The sequence below is a fragment of the Canis lupus genome, chromosome 2, assembly GCF_003254725.2.
Source record: "Canis lupus dingo isolate Sandy chromosome 2, ASM325472v2, whole genome shotgun sequence".
In the NCBI taxonomy this organism is placed as follows: domain Eukaryota; kingdom Metazoa; phylum Chordata; class Mammalia; order Carnivora; family Canidae; genus Canis; species Canis lupus.
In genome coordinates this window covers 81,580,719-81,599,642 of record NC_064244.1, presented here as the reverse complement: position 1 = coordinate 81,599,642, position 18,924 = coordinate 81,580,719, and the positions used below count along the sequence as shown (strand labels likewise).

Genomic DNA, 18,924 nt, shown 5'->3' with positions numbered 1-18,924 from the left:
GCCTGGCCACCTTGTGGACTCACTGTCTTTAGGGCCAGAGATGCTGACACTTCAGTTTAATTGATTTAATTAATTAAATATGATAAGTTGGTTATATGGAAAATGGCTACAAAAAGACACCAAGAATATTATTTGATGCATACTTCATGACAACCACACTGAGGTATGGATGGAAAAGGATTGTAAGCTTGATGATATGGGGCCATCCCAGGCTGCTGGCTGCGTTGTGAGACACACAACAGTAATGGAAGTAGGAAAAGCCTTGTGCAAGGCACTGGCCTTGTGCAGGCATCTCTGGATGCACTCAGGTGACAACCAGGATCGTACAGCACGCTGAGCGAGATGCTTTCTTACAGCCCTGCTCACCCTGAGCTTGACCTCAGCAGTTTGGAGAAGCAGCTATTTCTCCCCTATTCTCTGTAAGAAAACCAGAAATCTGATCCTCAGTGTAGAAGAAGTTTTCTGCCTTTTTTCCAAAATAATCCACTTTAGTTTTCACATGCCCCCACGGCCTCCTTGTGAATCGGAAAGGAACAGATGCAGATAGTGATTAAGTAATTCATCAAAGATGACACCATGGCGAAAGGCAACTAGGGCTCAAGACTCCTGATTGTGGCCAGTGGGGTATGTTCTCCAGTGGGACTTAACCAATCAGGTGGTGAGCTGCCCTTTCCCCGAATTTCCACTTCCATCTCTTAGTGAATCATTTGGAAATTAACTGTACGTGACTCCGCAAAGAGAACAGGTGCCAGATGTTTCAGATTGGGATTTACCTGGACTGGCTACTCCTTGCGGTGTTGCTTCTTTTAAACCAAAGATGACAAATTTGAATCCTGCCTGTACTTGATGTGAGCAACTTCCTTTTTCTTGTGGCCTGTGCCTGGTGATGTAGATAGATGGATAATGGATGGATGGATAGGTGGATGGATGGATGGATGGATGGATAAGTGGATAGATGTGTGGGTGGATGGGGAGATGGACAGACAGATGGAGCGAATGGGTAATTATGATTGGTGTCCTCTTTGCCTATGCCTAGCTGGGATGTTAAACTTAATCATGCAGCCGAGAGGTAATCACATCAAATTTACCGGCATTGTTATTGCACTGTGAAGATGTGAATTAAAATAACAGCATTTTTGCTTTAAGAAGAAATATAACCAAATAATACAAAATATATATAATCATGATTAAAAGAACAAAAGATACTATACCCAGAAAGGCTACCGTGTATGCACTGCCTTAATTATTCCTGGCAGATAAACCATGTTTGTTTCCTGGAACTACTTATCTCTTCCCATGGAATAAGAATCCTGAATGTACCACACTGTTAGACATTATTCATCAGATTAGATTAGCGTAACTAGTAATTATTATTTTTTCTTTGCCTTCTTTGCCAGCACACACAAACATACAGATACAGCAGTGGCACCTGGGACAGTGCCATTTGACATCTTTTCCTGTGCACCATGGGTCTGGCCTTTGGCAAAGACATTAAAATCATTATTTCTGTTCATTACAAGTATAAATTACCATCCCCATTTTGTAGGTGGAGAAATCAGGCCCAAGATCACAAGTAAGTTAGAAGCCAGCTCAAATGCCACAGCCATAGGTGATCCCTTGGGTTGTTGGGTCCCTTGCTCATTTCTCAGCGATGTCTCAACAACCTGTGCCTCTCTCCATGGGAGCACTAGAGTGAGTGCGTGAAATCTGTCACCACGTCTGAATCATCCTTTTTATCTGTACACACACAGATGCAGTGCTTTTGCACATACTAACCCAGCGGTACCTTTTTGCTGGTTGAAAAGATGGGACTCATAAAGAGTATGTTCTTATATTTACAGAAGGAGGGAAAGGAGAAAAATTCCTCCCAAGGAAGGAAATACCTACATCTTTTTCCTTCTGCTCCCTCTCATCCACTACACATTTTTCATCAGTTCTCTTAAAAATAATAGCTCCGTTTTAATATATATTCATAAGCATTTTTATTACCCACCAATACCCCTCAGAGATGGTAGCATGTTTTAAAAATGGCCTATATTAATTTTGTGACAATGATCGAAATGAAACTAAAAGTAGCACTTGTGTGTTTCCTGCCATATTAGTGTTGACTTCATTAACAAAGACCCAAGATTGCTAGAAAAATGAGGGCTCTTGGTCAAAAATCAGTAAGAATTTAAAGATGGAAACCAAGCATGAGGGCTTGTCAATGACACAGGTCACATGCCCATGAAGCCAGCCCTGGGTAGGGAGAGAGATGTTAACATGTACACAGATCTATAACCACAGCTGTGATTAGTACAGGTGTTAGGAGAGATCGATTACAAGCCCTGAGTCCCCCCCCCCCCCCATAACTACATTGTGCTTTCACAGGAGTAGATGCTCAAAAACTATTTAGTCAATTGACAGTTTGAAGTGTCCTGATATTACGGGAAGGATTTCCACGGACTGCCATGGAGAATATGATGGATTATCATACTAATAATAGCTAAACTTATTGGCTGTGGCTGATGGTGTGATCGATGCCAAGCAGTGCATTAGGCCCTTCTTGTGTTTGTGTCATTGGATCACTACATGCTCCTATATGTTAGAAATGATACGATCCCCATTTTTCAGATGAAGAAATAAGTTTTAAGAGATTGGAGGGTGCCTGGATGGCTCAGCTGGTTAAGTGTCCAACTTGGTTTTGGCTCAGGTCATGATCTCACAGGTCGTGAGATCAAGACCCAATTTGGGCTCCGCGCTGAGTGCAGAATCTGCATTGGACCTTCCCTCTTCCTCTCCCTTCTCCCAGCCCTCCTTCTGCTCAAGCGCATGTGTCCTCTCTCGCTAAAATAAATAATATATTTTTTTTAAGAGATAGATTGGAGAACTTGCCCAAAGGTCACCCAGCTGATGGGTGGTGGAACATAGTAATTAAGTCAGCCACTGTTTGCCTGACATATAATGCTGTGCTTTTAAATACCATGCTGCATGCCTCTTTAAGGCTAAAGCATATATATGATATCTCTTCATTGTGTCCCATCCTGCCCCACTTTTTGAAAAGTTCTTAAACCCATTTTGCTTCCAATGAAATTAAATCAGCCAACATTTATTGAACCTAGCCCTTGCTCTGTGTAAGGCACAGAGAACCCTCCAGTTACCTACAATCAAGCTAGGCCAGCGCAACTAGTTCTGTTGTATAATTAGTACCCACGGGCTGATGGCTAGGGCTGCTTTGTCAAAGAGGTTGCAAAGTCTAAAGAGGTTAATCTATGTAAAGAGACTTGCATAGTGCCCGGTCCATCGTGCTCTGTAAGAGCTCACTGTGTACCGATGTCATTCTCAGTGTATCCCGGAGTCCACCGTGGTTCCTACCACATAGTCTCCACTCATATTCTCAAATGAACAGATGGAAATTAGGAAAGTGGGAGAAAGCCCCAGGAGTTATTGTAAAATATGGTTTGGCAACCAGAGGACTTTTCTTGTGGGATGAGGAGGATGACAATACAGTGATGGAGCTGCAGAAAGGACAAAGAAATTAAAAAAAAAAAAAAAAGAAATTCAGTAACACTTTGAGAGGGAAGGGTTAATCAAAGGAGTCAGGATGAGGAGGAGAAAAGCTTACACTCTGCTCTCACATGTGTTCAAAGGTGACACATTACCTGTGCGTGATTATTTTCCTCTCCCGTTGGCTTTCAACTCGAAGTTTAATAGGATGATGATATATATGTATATATAAGGCCATGAAACCAGAATTTGACCTGCTAGGTTAATAAACACTAGCAGTTACAGTAACTCACAAATTACAGGTCCCAATTTTCACAGCCGGGTTGCAGGCATTAATTAAAACCGGTGTTGCAAATCACAGCATTTTGGAAGGCCTGCAATGTTTAAATTATCAATGGTGTTGCTACCTTAATTTAAAAAAGCAACTTCCATCATTTTTCAAAGAAGAGTACCCTAGCCAGAATAAGTCCATCTCTCACGCTCGCAGAGTCATTAATGCGCTGGAAGCAAATGAAAGTTTTTAATGCCTTTCAATATGTTTGAGTACAAATTATCAGACTTTACTTGCCACTGTGGCCAACTCTGCATATTATATAGTACGGAATAATTAAGGAGATGTTATTATGAGTAAGTTTTTGGTTTGGTTGGTTTATCAAAATCTCTCTCTCTCGAATTTTCAGGAGGGGCAGTATTGGCCCCAAAAGGGGTAAAAACTGATCCTTGATGGGGAAGCTCAGATATTACAACTTCATGACTCTCCAAAGCCCCAGTACATTAACAGATAGATAGTATATCTATGGTACTAAAATTTTATGGAGTGGGATGGTAAATGGGAAAAGTGTCTAAAAAGTCTCCTTAGGGAGATAATGATAATTTGAAAGAAAAAAAAAAGTTTGAGGAACTCAGCTCAAGACTTCTGTACATGTGATTTTGATCCATCTCTCCACTTTGTGATAGAGAATGTGTCTTCATGTTTTTCAAATGACAGTGTTAATGGATGGAATATTTTGTCCCTCCCCAAGCAGACTCCCACCTTGAAATCCTAAACACCCCTCTGATGGCATCGGGGTGGGGCCTTTGGGAGCTGATTTGGTCTTGAGGGTGGAGCCTCACCAATGGGACTAGTGCCCCTGTAAAAGGGACCCCCAGAGCTCTCCTGCCATCTTTCAACTCTGTGAGGACACAGGGTCTCCTGAAAGAGGACCTCACTAGAATATGACCATGCTGACACCCCGATCTGGGACTTCCAGCTCCCAGGACCAGGAGAAATAAGTTTCTATTGTTTATAAGACACCGCATCTATGATGCTTTGTTATAGCAGCCCAAACAGGGCTATATAAGACAGGCATTATGCAGAGAAACTAGAGAGCTAGACTTAACCACAGAAATAAAATGTCTGCTATCAGTGTGACCTGGGAGAAAGTTAGTTTGGGAGAAAGGAATAAATGGCAGCCAGAGTCTGGAGTTGGATGACAATGGTAGAACCATATGGGTCAGGTCAGAGAAAGCAATGGGGTAAGTAGAAATCCTAGAGAGCCATGCTGAGCGGGGGCAATGTGTGGTGACACTGGGGCAACACCATGTCAAGGTGGGCAGTGGTGAGTAGAAGTTAATGAACGAAGGGACACGGTCATGAGGGCTGACCTAAGGCAAGGCTGGAACAGGGCACACATGTACGTTAGGGAAGGTGGCACGAGTGATGGAAAAGTCACCAGCTCTGAAATCTCTGATTCCTCCAAAGTGTGAGTAATATCTCTAATCGGATCAGCTTCATCCATGTGCTCATTCCTGAGCATCCCTTGGAACAGCCAGCCCTCGATCAATGGCAGTGGGGCCAGCCCTACTCAGACTGTGTAGGTGAACGATGGGGGGAAGGAGATATCTCCAAGGACAATTGCTGAAAGGACATTGCTGAAAGAACAGAGACCTGGATGTTGGGGGAAGGAGGCCAGCTGATGCTGAGCAGGGCGTCGCACAGAGCTGCTTTCCAACCTGGCTCGGGCACCCTGGACACCGTGGTCATGTCTCCGAGCCTCAGCCACACCCGTTACAGTGAGTGCGTCCACGAGCAGGACCAACGACACAGGCTCATTGTGAGGATTGGATGCGAAATGAAGGTAACGTGTCTGGCATCTTGTCAGTCCTCAGGGACTGTGGCTCTTTTTCCTCCTTACTGAGGAATCCTTTCCTACCAAAGAAATGCGGTTTATGTTGATTAATATGTGTCCACAATAAGTAATTGAATGAGGAGAATCACTGCTGAAATTCATAATTCATTAACTGTGTGCTTTCAATGAGCTTATTAACTCACTAATTCTCCACAGGGTTGTTTTTCTTCTCCTTTTTCAATGTCCCTCTTTTTTTCTAGACCTTATAAGGCACTGATGTACTCCCATCGTCCTTTCAGTGCCTTGCCTTGCTCTGATTTTGAGATTTCCCCTGCTATCCTCCCTTGAATGGTGCCTGGTAATGACACAGTTTGCCAGTAAATGGGGTACGTCCCCTGAGGAGGGAAGGGATCCTCATGGTGCAGTGAGAAAGGGTCTGCCACTCACTGGTTTGCTCAGGCTCCCATAATAAGCACTACAGACAGGGAGCCGAAACAGCAGAAACGTATTGTTACGTAATTCTGGAAGCTGGAAGCCCGAGCTCAAGGTAGTAGCAGGGTTGGTTTCTTCTGAGGCCACTCTCCTTGGCTTATAAATGGCTGTCTTAGTCCTCTGTCTTCACGTGGGCTTCCCTCTGTGCATCTCCTCTTAGGAGGACACCAGCCATATTGGATTAGGGCCTAATGACCTCCTGGGTTCTTAAAGACCCTGTTTCCAATACAACCACATCCTGAGATACTGGGGGTTAGGACTTCATCATAGGAACTGGGAGGTGGGGTTGGGGGGTGGAGACACAACTCAGCCCATAATAACCACTTGTAAGCTCGAGGCTGTGAACAAGTCTCCCAACCAAGCAGTTGTGATTAAAACTCTTCCTAGAGGCAAGGAACTGGAACCCACTCAAGGCAGCACAAGTAAAAGTAAAGTTTACTTAAAGAGTTGCAAGATTGTGATCTTCCTAAGACGACTGAAATCCAACCATCCTCTCTCCATTTCTCAGGACTCACAACATGGCTCCCATCTCTGCTTTATTATATCCTCTCTCTTTCTCTCCCTCTCCTCCTCTCCTTCCCTCCCTCTCTGTCCTTCCTATCTTTTTCTCTACTTACATATGGTCCAACAAGGCAAGTAATGCCAAGCTAGTGTGATCTTTTACCACCAAATGGCTTTAGTCTCTAAATCTTAAAGTCTCAAGAGAGAAAATCTAATTGGTCATTGGCCAGCCTCATTGGTTGGTCTTGAGTTGCTGGTCCAGGCAGCTGGGTCCGAGCCACAGGGGAGCAGAGCTATGTAATACGAAGGTTTCCCAGGCTCATCCATTCAGCAAGTATTAAGGCAGGGGAGTTCCCGTGTGTGGAGGCTGAAGCATGGACACACAATCCATACTATGCCTACAGCTTAAACCTCAGCATTCCCATTTGCAAAGGAGACATGACAATATGCACTTCACAGAGTCATTTAAAGAAGAGATGAGATGATGAGTTGCAGACTTCTTTGGTGACCCCGAAGCATCTGAGATTTTTGTAGAGTTGAACAAGAGCTTACTAATTACATTGCTATGTCCCTGTATCAGTGAGCGCCTGACCCAAAATTGCCGTGTTACAAAACTCAGTGACAAGTCACAACAACCATCAGTTGTTCTCATGGATCTGCAGGTTATCTGATGTTGGCTCATTTAGGCTGAGCTCAGATTAGGGTGGCTGTGCTCTAAAGGGCTCTCACCTCCTCCTGGAGCCGGTGCACTAGCCAGGATATGCTTCTCATGGTGACATGGGAGGCTCAGGAATCCAAACAGAACCCAACAGTCTTCTTAATGCTTAGGAATCTGTCTTTGGTGTTTTTCATCCTAGGTACATCCTAGGATGAAGCCGCCTGGGTCACAGCTTAATAAGTGTTAGATGTGTGGTGAATCAATCCCTTACACCTTCATGGCCAAAACTAAAATATATTCAGGACTCATGCTTTTTGAGTTCATGTTAGTGCATGATTTTCATAAGCACTCCTTACTCCAAGAAGTAGGACACGTAAAACTCAAACATTCTTGGTTTTTTGATTGCCTTGATGATTCTTGATTCTTTTCCATCAAATTTTACTTGTTTAGTGGTGTTTTCATTGAATTCTTCATTTAAACTAGAGAATTTGCAAAACGTTAAAACTCTGAGACTGGGAGACATTCCTCTTTTGTTTCACAAATTAGAGATACTGCAGCTTGGAGAGGTAAAATGACTTCTCCAAGGCCTCAAAACAGATCCCAAAATGTGTCTCACATTGGGCTAAATAAAACTAGGATCGAATAAAATTGGGAAATTCTGGTGATGTTAGGGAATTGCAGATTAATTTTAATATGTCTGGGATTTTTATTTCTGTTTTGGATCAAACCTAACTTGATTTAGCCAAAAGGTGTTATTCATGATTTCTCAGACCCTATCTAGAAATCTGGAAATTAAACAGAAAGGTGTGAGTCAGAGTGGGAGAGAATTTGCAGTTGGCTCGCCGAGTTGAGAAGATAATTTTGTACCTGCTCTCCAGATTTTTCACCAGCCTCTTGGCCCTCAAACTCCTTATGAAATAAGTCTTAATGATGTATGTATATACAAACCTCTTTTTGAATTGCTTATTTGTGTTTCTCTACTGTGAGGATTTGACTATTAATCATGACAAAATCACTGATAGGGGAACTGGAGATTTAGAAAATGCTAGACAATCATCTAGTTTTAAAAAAATTATACAGCTCATGTTCAAAGTTCAGCACTGAGTTAAGGGCAAGAAAAATGCTAATAAATACACAGAAAAACAAAAATAAAGTCTAATGTTTTCTGCCTCATAGATCCCTCTTTTTTTAAAAAAAAATTATTTATTTGAGAAAGAGAATGAGTCAGGGCAAGGGGCAGAGGGAGAGGGAGAAGTAGACTCCCTGCTGAACAGGGCCCCTGCCCCACCGAACGTGAGGATCAGTCCCGGACTTGAGGTCATGACCTGAGCCCAAGTCAGACATTTGGCATAGACTGAGCCACCCAGGTACCCCTCGTAGAGCTACATGAAAGAGCTCCTAGACCATATTCCTTTCTTTGAGTCATTTCAACAGTTATGTCCTGTCCCCCATCTTCTCTTGATCTTAACCCTTCTGTTCTGAAAGCATGATCTTTCTCAAATTCTGAAGGCTGGGGAAAGCATTTTTATTATTCTCTCAGGCCTTGGTGTAAAAGATCTTCTAAGTAAAAGCATTTGGGTAAAGAGCAACAGATTCAAAATATGCAAATGATGAGACACTCATCCTGCAGTCATAGAGAAGCCAAACTCCTACTACTGTCAAATGAAGTTCTCCCATCTGGGAGGGCTGGAGGTTTGCTTTTCCTATTTATGTATTCTTTTCCAGGGTACCCCATGCTAGGGCACACAAAGGCTGCAGCACCCAAGATGATTCTGATGCTTTGTTGTCTGCTTTTGAACGTTAAAAAGGATGTGAGTTGTGAGCTACAAACATCGCCTCAGGGTTAATATTTTTGTAAATGAAAAATGTGATGAAATGGACATTTGCGCATCTCTAATTATTACAATGCTTTTAAACAGAACCACTTTGTTGTATGAAATGGGAAAGATCGCTCCCTTGCTGACTTCACCACTGTCTTGAAATCTTACATCTCTAGTCTGCTGGCTTCTCTTGTTGAGTATATTCCATGCCACCTCCTTTCCACCCTGACTCCACCCCACTTCACATGGACGTGCCTATTTTTAACGCACTCGTCCTCATTTCAAAGGCATCGAGAGTGAAGCCATCCAAGGATCTGATGAGTCCTGTTGTCCACTGTCATCTGGGAAACTGTTGGTTCTATTATGACTTCATTCACACATCCGCATCCTCCAAGGAGCATAATAGAATCAGATTGCAAGGCTCACCTACGGAGTGTAATATGGTTTGCTGACTTGCAGCTTGGGAATCTGATTTATAAAATGCTTTATGCAACTTGGATGCAGGTGATCGGTGGACAAGACCTTGTGAGACACTGGTGTGGTCCAGTGTCTCACAAGGAGAGTGGGCTCTCAGCCACCCAACTTGGGTTTGAATTCCAGCTCCATCCTGGAATAGCTGTGATTTTGTGAGCATGTTACTTACTACTCACTTTGTTCTCCAATTTCCTCATCTGTAACATAGGGTGATATATATGTTGCAGCACCATCTTAAGTGATGAGTTTCTGGTATCTAGATGGAGCTAGACTTCTTAGAGATTTAAATTCAATTAGCCAACACATGGAACATCATTAGTTCTAGAGTAGAGTTCAGGAATTCATCAGTTGCATATAACACCCAGTGCTCATAACATCACATGCCCTCCTTCATGCCCATCATCCAGTTACCCCATCCCCCCCACTGTCCCCCTCCAGTCACCTCAGTTTGTTTCCTATAGTTAAGAGCCTCTCATCATTTGTTTCCCTCTCTGATTTCTTCCCATTAAGTTTTCCCTCCCTTCCCCTATGATCTTCTGTGCTGTTTCTTATATTCCTCATATGAGTGAAACCATATAATTGTCTTTCTCTGATTGATTTACTTCATTTTGCATAATACCCTCTGGTTCCATCCACATTGATGTACATGGTAAGATTTCATCCTTTCTGATGGCTGCATAATATTCCATTATATATATATATATATATATATATATATATATATATCCATATATATATTCCATATTCCATGGAATATATCCATATATATATATATATATCCCACCTCCTTTCCACCCTGACTCCACCCCACTTCACATGGAAGTGCCTATTTTTAATGCACTCATCCTCATTTCAAAGGCATCCAGAGTGATATATATATATCATATCTTCTTTATCCATTCATCTGTTGATGGACATCTCAGCACTTTCTATAGTTTGACTTTTGTGGACATTGCTGCTGTAAACATTAGGCTGCAAGTTCCCCTTCAGATCACTACTTTGTATCTTTAGGGTAAATCCCTAGTGGTGTAAATGCTGGGTCACAGGGTAGCTCTATTTTTAACTTCTCAAGGAAACTCCATACTGTTTTCCAGGGTGACTGCACCAGCTTGCATTCCCACCAGTAGAGTAAGAGGGTTCTCCTTTCTCCACATCCTTATCAACATTTGTTGTTTTCTGACTTGTTAATTTTAGCCATTTTGACTGGTATGAGGTGATATCTCATTGTGGTTTTGATTTTTACTTCTCTGATGCCAAGTAATGTTGAACATTTTTTCATGTGTCTATTGGCCATCTGTATGTCTTCTTTGGAGAAATGTCTGTTCGTGTCTTCTGCCCATTTCTTGATTGGATTATTTGGTTTCAGGTGTTGAGTTTGATAAGCTCTTTATAGATCTTGGATACTAGCCCTAAATCTGATATGTCATTCACAAATATCTTCTCCCATTCCATAGGTTGCCTTTTAGTTTTGTTGACTGTTTCCTTTGCTGTGCAAAATCTATCTTGATGAAAGCCCAAGAGTTCATTTTTATTTTTGTTTCCCTTGCCTTTGGAGACATGTCTTGCAAGACATTGCTGAGGCTAAAGTTGAAGAGGTTGTTGCCTATGTTCTCCTCTAGGATTTTGATGGATGCCTGTCTCACATTTAGGTCTTTCATCCATTTTGAGTGTATTTTTGTGTGTGGTGTAAGAGAATGGTCCAGTTTTATTCTTCTGCATGTGGCTGTCCAATTTTTCTTCTGCATGTGTCCAAATGGGCTATCCAGCACCATTTGTTGAAGAAACTTTTTTCCATTGGCTATCTTTTCCTGCTTTGTCAAAGAGTAGTTGAACATAGGGTTGAGAGTCCATTTCTGGGTCCTCTATTCTGTTGCATTCATCTGTGTATCTGTTTTTGTGCCAGTACCACACTGTCTTGATGACCACAGCTTTGTGATATAGCTTGAATTCCGGCATTGGGAGGCCACCAGCTTTGGTTTTCTTTCTCAACATTCTTCTGGATATTCATGGTCTTTTCTGGTTCCATATAAGTTTTAGGATTATTTGTTCCAGCTCTGAAAAATGTCAATGGCATTTTGATATGTATTGCTTTGAATGTCCAGATTGCTCTTTGTATAGACATTTTAATAATATTTATTCTCTGGTCCATGAGCATGGAATGGCTTCCCGTTTCTTTGTGTCTTCTTCAATTTCTTTCATAATTGCTCTGTAGTTTTTAGAGTACAGTTTTTTTACCTCTTTGGCTAAGCTTATTCCTTAGGTAAGTTGGCAAGTGGTGCCAACTTCTCTACAATTTACATCTTATGGCTCTAGGTACAATTGTAAATGGAACTGATTCCTTAATGTCTCTTCTATCTCATTGTTGATGTATAGAAGTGAAACTGATTTCTGTGCACTGATTTTATATCCTGCCACAGTCCTGAATTCCTGTCTGAGTTCTAGCAATTTGGGGGTGGAATCTTTTGGGTTTTTCATATAAAGTATCATGTCATCTGTGAAGAGTGAGAGTTTTATTCCTTCTTTGCCAATTTGAATGCCTTTTACTTCTTTTTTGTTGTCTGATTGCTGAGGCAAGGTCTTCCACTACTATGTTGAACAACAGTGGTGAGAATAGACACCTTCTCAGGTTCCTGACTTAGGAGAAAAGTTCTCAGTTTTTCCCCAATGAGAATGATATTTGCTGTGGGCTTCTCCTATATGGCTTTTACAATATTGAGATTATGTTTCTTCTTTCCCTGCACTATGGAGAGCTTTAATCAAAAAAGGATCCTGTATTTTGTTAAATGCATCAATTGAAAGGATCATAAGTTTCTTGTCCTTTCTTTTGTTAATGTTATGTATCATATTGATTTGTGGATGTTGAACGACCCCTGCAGCCCAGGAATAAATCCCACTTGAATAATCCTTTTAATGTACTGTTGGATCCTATTGGCTAGTACCTTGGTGAAAATTTTGGCATCCATGTTCATCAGGGATATTGATCTATAATCTTAGATGGAACTTAATTAATGTAGGGTTGTAAAGGATTGTAAAAAAAAAAAAAAAATTCCAGAAGAGTTTCTGTCTTCTTTCTTTCTTTCTTTCTTTCTTTCTTTCTTTCTTTCTTTCTTTCTTTCTTTCTTTCTTTCTTTCTCTCTCTCTCTCTTTCTCTCTTTCTCTCTTTCTCTCTTTCTTTCTTTCTTTCTTTCTTTCTTTCTTTCTTTCTTTCTTTCTTTCTTTCTTTCTTTCTCTTCTTCTTATTTTTTTAGAGATAGTGTGTATGAGTGGTGGGGATGGGCAGAGAGAGAGAGAGAATCTTAATCAGGCTCTGAACCCAGTATGAAACCCTATGCAAGGCTTGATCTCATGACCCTGAGATCATGACCTGAGCCAGAATCAAGAGTTAGGAGCTTAACCAACTGAACCACCCAGGTGTCCCAGGAGTTTTGTCTTTAACATTTCTGAAGACTAACCCAGTTGTCCATGACTCATTTCTTATTCAAGAACATGACTCAACAGAGGGGAAAAAAGTTAGCATGGAATGGAAGGGTTGTATGGGACCAATTTATTTATGTGTTATTTTGCTTACATTGTAAAATTATAAAATCGATTGTTTTTAGAAGAGTGTGACTATAATACATATGTATATGTAAGGAATAATCTTTAAAATACCACCTTGCAAAACAATCAAGCACCCACCACCTCGTTAACAAATTGGTCACAATTAATATTGAAATCTCCTGCATGTGCTTTCTTAATCACATCTCCCTCCCCCACCAGGGTAAGTACTAGTCATTATTTGGTATTTATCATCCCCATGTGCAGAAACATTACTGGGAAATTTGTTACAAATACAAATTCTTGGGTTCCACTCCCAGGCCTACTGAGTTAGAAACTCTGGAGGAGAGATCTAAAATGTGGGTTCTGAGAAGTGCTCCAGGTGCTTCTGATGCCCAGTGAAAACTACAGTTTTATAGTAGGTAGATGCTGTGTGTCTCTACATGTGTGTGTTAGTGTGTCCCTAAGTAATGTTATTTACTTTTATCTGATTTTGATTGACCTCTCAATGTGAAATCATACTTTATGTGTTCTTTTGCTCCTTGATATTTTTCTCTATCTTCTGTTTTTAAGGTTCATACATATTCATATGTACATCATAAGATCATGTATTTTACAGCCATATAGTATCCATTGTTGAATACAACAACTTATTTAAACATTTTAGAGCCAGTAGACATTTAGATTTTTCCTAATGGTTTGCTCTTTGGAGCAATGCTAGCATGAACATTCTTGAATATTTAATTGATGCACCTGTGCAAAAGGGTGTCTCTAGGGAAGTGCTTCCTAGTTTTTTCATGTCATAGTGAGCAGAGTAGAAAGTGATAATATTTGTAAACAGAGGTAAACAGGCTTCTCAGGGCCTAGAGTGAATTTTTAGTCTTGGTTCTCAGAACTTTTATCCAACTGTCCTTTCATATAGAGAGGTTAGAAATCTAAAAAACAACAAAATCTCAGACTGGCTTGTAGCTGGGTTTCTAGAGCTGAGTGAGATTTTCCCAATTAAATGTACTCACACAAGTTAGAGAAGGCCTTTTAGGGGCCAAAGCCATCTTCCCGGATGCTCCTGGCCACTGTCACTAGCAAGTTCCCTGGAATAGCCTCCCTGTGTCCTCCTTCATACATCTGAGTGACAAGGAACGATCGCAGGGGAAATACAAATCAAAACCACAATAAAATGTCACATCACGGGGCACCTGGGTGGCTCATTCAGTTAAATATCCAACTCTTGATTTCTGCTCAGGTCCTGATCTTCGGGTATTGAGATCGAGCCCCAGTTGGGCTCCACACCAGGCGCAGTTTCCTTCAGATTATCTCTCTCTCTCTGCCCTTCTCCCACTCTCCCTCTGTCTAAAAAACAAAAACAAAAAATAACTCACTTCACACCCTCTTGGATGACTGTAATCAAATAATCAAACAGACATATTGTGGCAATTGTTGTCAAGGATCAGTTGGAGCACTCATACCTTTGGCATGTGATGCAGTGGCTTTGGCAGAGTCTGTTGGTTTCTCGAAAGGTTAAGCATAGTTACCAGGCAACCTGGCAGTCTCACTCCTAGGCATACACCCAAGAGAAATAGAAGCATGTGTCCATACAAAAACCTGTACGTGAATGTTCATAGCAGCATTATTCATTTGTAGCCACAAAGCGGAAACAGCCCGAATGTCCACCTGAACATAAAAACCAAATGTGGCATATCCGTACAATGGATTATTATTATGCCATAAAAAGGAGTAAATACTTGGAATAAAGAACGAAGTACTACATACAACGTGGATGAACCTTGAAAACATTATGCTAAGTGAAGGAAGCCAGCCACCAAAGACTTTATGTTGTATGATCCCACTTATATGGAATGTCCAGAACAGGCAAAACCATGGAGGCCAAAAGTAGACGCACAGTTGCCAGGGGCACCATGGGGGTGAATGGGGAGTGACTGCTGTGGGTTTCTTTTGGAGGAAATGGAAATGTTCTAGAATGAAAACCTCTGAATTGTGCACTGGAAGCATGAATTTTATGATGTGTGAGTTCTGCCTCAGATAGGAAAGAGGGAAGAGTGGGTGGGAGAGAGGGAGGGAGGAAGGAAATAGACAATGGGAAGGGCAACCCTCCTAACCTGGCTTCCCTAATCCTGGGATAGAGGCTCCACATACCCCATTTCTAGCTTCCCGTGTGTGGCAGTCAGTTGCAGAGAGAGCGAGGATATGCCTCCATCATAGCTCCAGGGATATCTCAGGGGTAGTAGGTCCAAAAGTGACTCCATTCTGTATGTACCTGGGGGTCATGACAACAAGAATGCTCCCTCAGCCCCTCGGACAAATTTCTAAATGCCTAATTCCCAATAGGAAATCATTCTCCATTTTAAATACATAGAATGGTTTGGGTTTTGAGCATTAAACCCCATCTAATTTATGGCCACAGACAACCACCCAGGAATTCCATCCATCCCTAGGTATACCTACCTGCCTCAGGGATAACAGGATTGTCATCCTAAGGAAACTAATTGGTATTGTGAGTTTTTTGAGGTTTTTTTGTTTTTGTTTTTTTGTGTTTTTTTGGCCAGGGTATAAAATGGTATGAAAGGTATGAAATGATATTATATTTTGTTAGATGTTTTGCTGATTACTAATGAAGATGATATATTTTAATAAGTTTATTATCTTTTTTCTACGAAATGCCTGTTCATGTGTTCTTTTTTTTAACTGTAACTTTCATATTGATTCTTGGGAACTCTTTGCTTATTCTGGATAATACTCCTTTGTTCACTGTTGCAAATGGCAAAAATCTTCACTTGTGACTTGTCTTTTTTATTCTTTAAATTTTCAGTATAATTAAGTTTTGTGTGTTATTAAATAAATCCTTCCTTAGCCTGAGATAAGATATTCTCCTACATTGTTTTCTAGAAGTTTAAAATGTTTGCATTTTGCTCTTAGTTGCTGGGCCATTTGAAACTGGTATTTTCTCCCCGGTGTGATAGAATCCAGTTTCATATCTTTCCCTTATGGATCACCAATCTTTCAAGTACCCCACAGATTTATGATGTTAGGTCTATCATATTCCAGGTTCCCATTTGCATTGATCTGTTTCTGGGCTTCTGTTCTGTTCCACTGTCCTATTGTATATCCCTTGATGAAGACTATATTTTCTACTGTAGCCTTATAATTCTTGGTAATAAGTAGGGCACATTGTCCTACTTGGCTTTTTTTTTTTTTTTTAATGCCTTGGCTGTTGGGGGAAGTATTCTCTTCTTCCATATTGATTTTTGAATCAACTTATTGAGTCCCATGAAAAAATTTCAGTATTTTTTTTGAAATTGCATTAGATTTAAGATAATTCATATCTTTACCCACCATTTGCTTCAATGTGGATGGAACTGGAGGGTATTATGCTGAGTGAAATAAGTCAATCGGAGAAGGACAAACATTGTATGTTCTCATTCATTTGGGGAATATAAATAATAGTGAAAGGGAATATAAGGGAAGGGAGAAGAAATGTGTGGGAAATATCAGAAAGGGAGACAGAACATAAAGACTGCTAACTCTGGGAAACGAACTAGGGGTGGTGGAAGGGGAGGAGGGCAGGGGGTGGGGGTGAATGGGTGACGGGCACTGAGGGGGACACTTGACGGGATGAGCACTGGGTGTTATTCTGTATGTTGGCAAATTGAACACCAATAAAAAATAAATTTATTATTAAAAAAAGATAATTCATATCTTTATAATATTAAGTGTTCATATCCATGGGCATGGTATGTCTCTTCATTCATTCAATAAAGTTGTATAATTTTCTACACATGAGTCTTATATATCTTTAATTAGATTTGTTCTTAAGTACTTCATTTATGCTAAGGTAAATGGTATTTTTAAATTGCATGCTTGGTTGCTGGTGTATAGAATTCATTGTCTTTCACATATCAGGAAACTTGCTAAATTCTTTTCTTCATTCTAATAATTTTTCTATAAATTATTTGGATTTTCTGATGAAAATTATATGTGGAAGAAATGACAGTTTTATTTTTATAAATCGTTAACTTTTTTTTCTTGCCTTCATTTAAAAAAATATTTATTTTGCTGTGCTGACTAGGCCCCCACCAGCACATTATTGAACAGAAGTTGTAATCATTGGGTGGGTTCTTGTGCTGTTCCTGATTTTAAAGAGAAGCTTAAGTTTCACCATTTAGCATACAATTTGATGTAAGTTTTTTATAGATGTCTTTTTAAGTTAAGGAAATTGATTCTATTCCTTGTTTGCTAAGAATTATGCGGCTGCCTCTTCCTCTTCCTTTTTTTTTTTTTTAATTTATTTATTTCAGACAGTGAGAGAGTACACAAGAGCAGGGAGAGGGACAGAGGAAGAAGGAGAAACTGACTCCTCGCTGAGCAGAGAGCCCGATGTGGGGCTCGATCCCAGGACCCTGAGACGATGTCCTGAGCTGAAGGCAGATGCTTCACCAACTGAGTGACCCAGGCACTCCCTCCCTTCTTGTTTTTCATAAATAGCAGCTGAATTTTTATTGAAATGACCATATGTTTTTTTCTTCTTTATTCACATAGTGAATTACATTATACTAGTTTCCTAGGGCTACCATAACAGAGTACTGTAAACTGGGTGGCTTAAACAACAGAAATGTAGTGTCTCTAAGTGCTGGAGGCTGGAAGTCTAAGATCAACATGTCCACAGGATTGGTTCCTTCTGAGGGTTTGGAGGCGTTTTACCTAACTTCTGGTAGCTTCTAGCATTCTTTAGCTTATAGATGATATTCTCCCTATTTCTTCACATCATCTGCATCTGTCCTTTTGTCCATATTTTCTTTTTTTATAAGGGCACAGTCTTATTGGATTAGGGTTTACCTTAATGATCCCATCTTGATCATTGGCAAAGACCCTATTTCCAAATAAGCTCACATTCCTAGGTACTGGGGTTAGCGCTTCAACAGTTTTTGGAGGGATGCAAGTCAAGCCATAACATATGTGAATAATTTCCCAATGTTGAACCAACCTTGTATTCCTTTATCATGCTATTCTGTTTTATACGTACATTGTTGGGTTTAGTTCCATTATTTTTTTAAAAATTTTAAAGATTTTTATTTATTTATTCATGAGACACACAGCAAGAGAGAGGCAGAGACATAGGCTGAGGGAGAAGCAGGCTCCAGGCAGGGAGCCTGATATGAGACTCAATCCTGGATCCCAGGATTACAGCCTGGGCCAAAGGCAGATGCTCAACCGCTGAGCCACCCAGGCATCCTGGGTTTAGTTTCTTAATCTTTTATTTAAATTTAATTTTGGGAGCAAATGAGTGACACAGTCGGTTGGGCATCTGACTTTTGGTTTCAGCTCAGCTCGTGATCTCAGGGTTGTGTGATTGAGCCTCAAGTTGGGCTCTGAGCTCAGTGCAGAGTCTGCTTGAGATTATTTCTCCCTCTCTCTCTGCCCCTCCCCTTTCAAATAAATAAATAAACAAATCTTTAAAATAAATAAATTTAATTTTGGACTTCTGCCTATATATTCATCCATGAGATTGGCGTGTAATTTTCATTACTGGACTGTCTTTGTCTGGCTTGAATATCCAAAGTATAGGAGCCTCATAAGATAGGTTTTAGGAAGTAGTTCCTCTTTTTTTTCTGTTTTAAAAAAGTTTTTATTGTAAATTTTCAAACATAAAGGTAGAGAAAATAATGAAAAGAGGACTCATGGGCTCATTACTCAACTTCCAAAATTAACAACAAATAGCCAATTGTATTTTATCCATTACCCACTGTGTCAATCAGCCTGGGCTGCCGTAGCAAATTACCATAGACTAGGGATGTAAGAAACATTTATTTCTCACAGTTCTGGAGACTGAGAA

General features: G+C 40.5%; 1 protein-coding gene across 3 annotated transcripts in view; it reads left to right on the top strand.

The window, feature by feature from the left end:
- KAZN (kazrin, periplakin interacting protein) overlaps positions 1-18,924 on the top strand; it is a 1,011,580-nt gene that overhangs the window by 313,307 nt on the left and 679,349 nt on the right. The gene's annotated exons all lie outside the window — the stretch shown is intronic.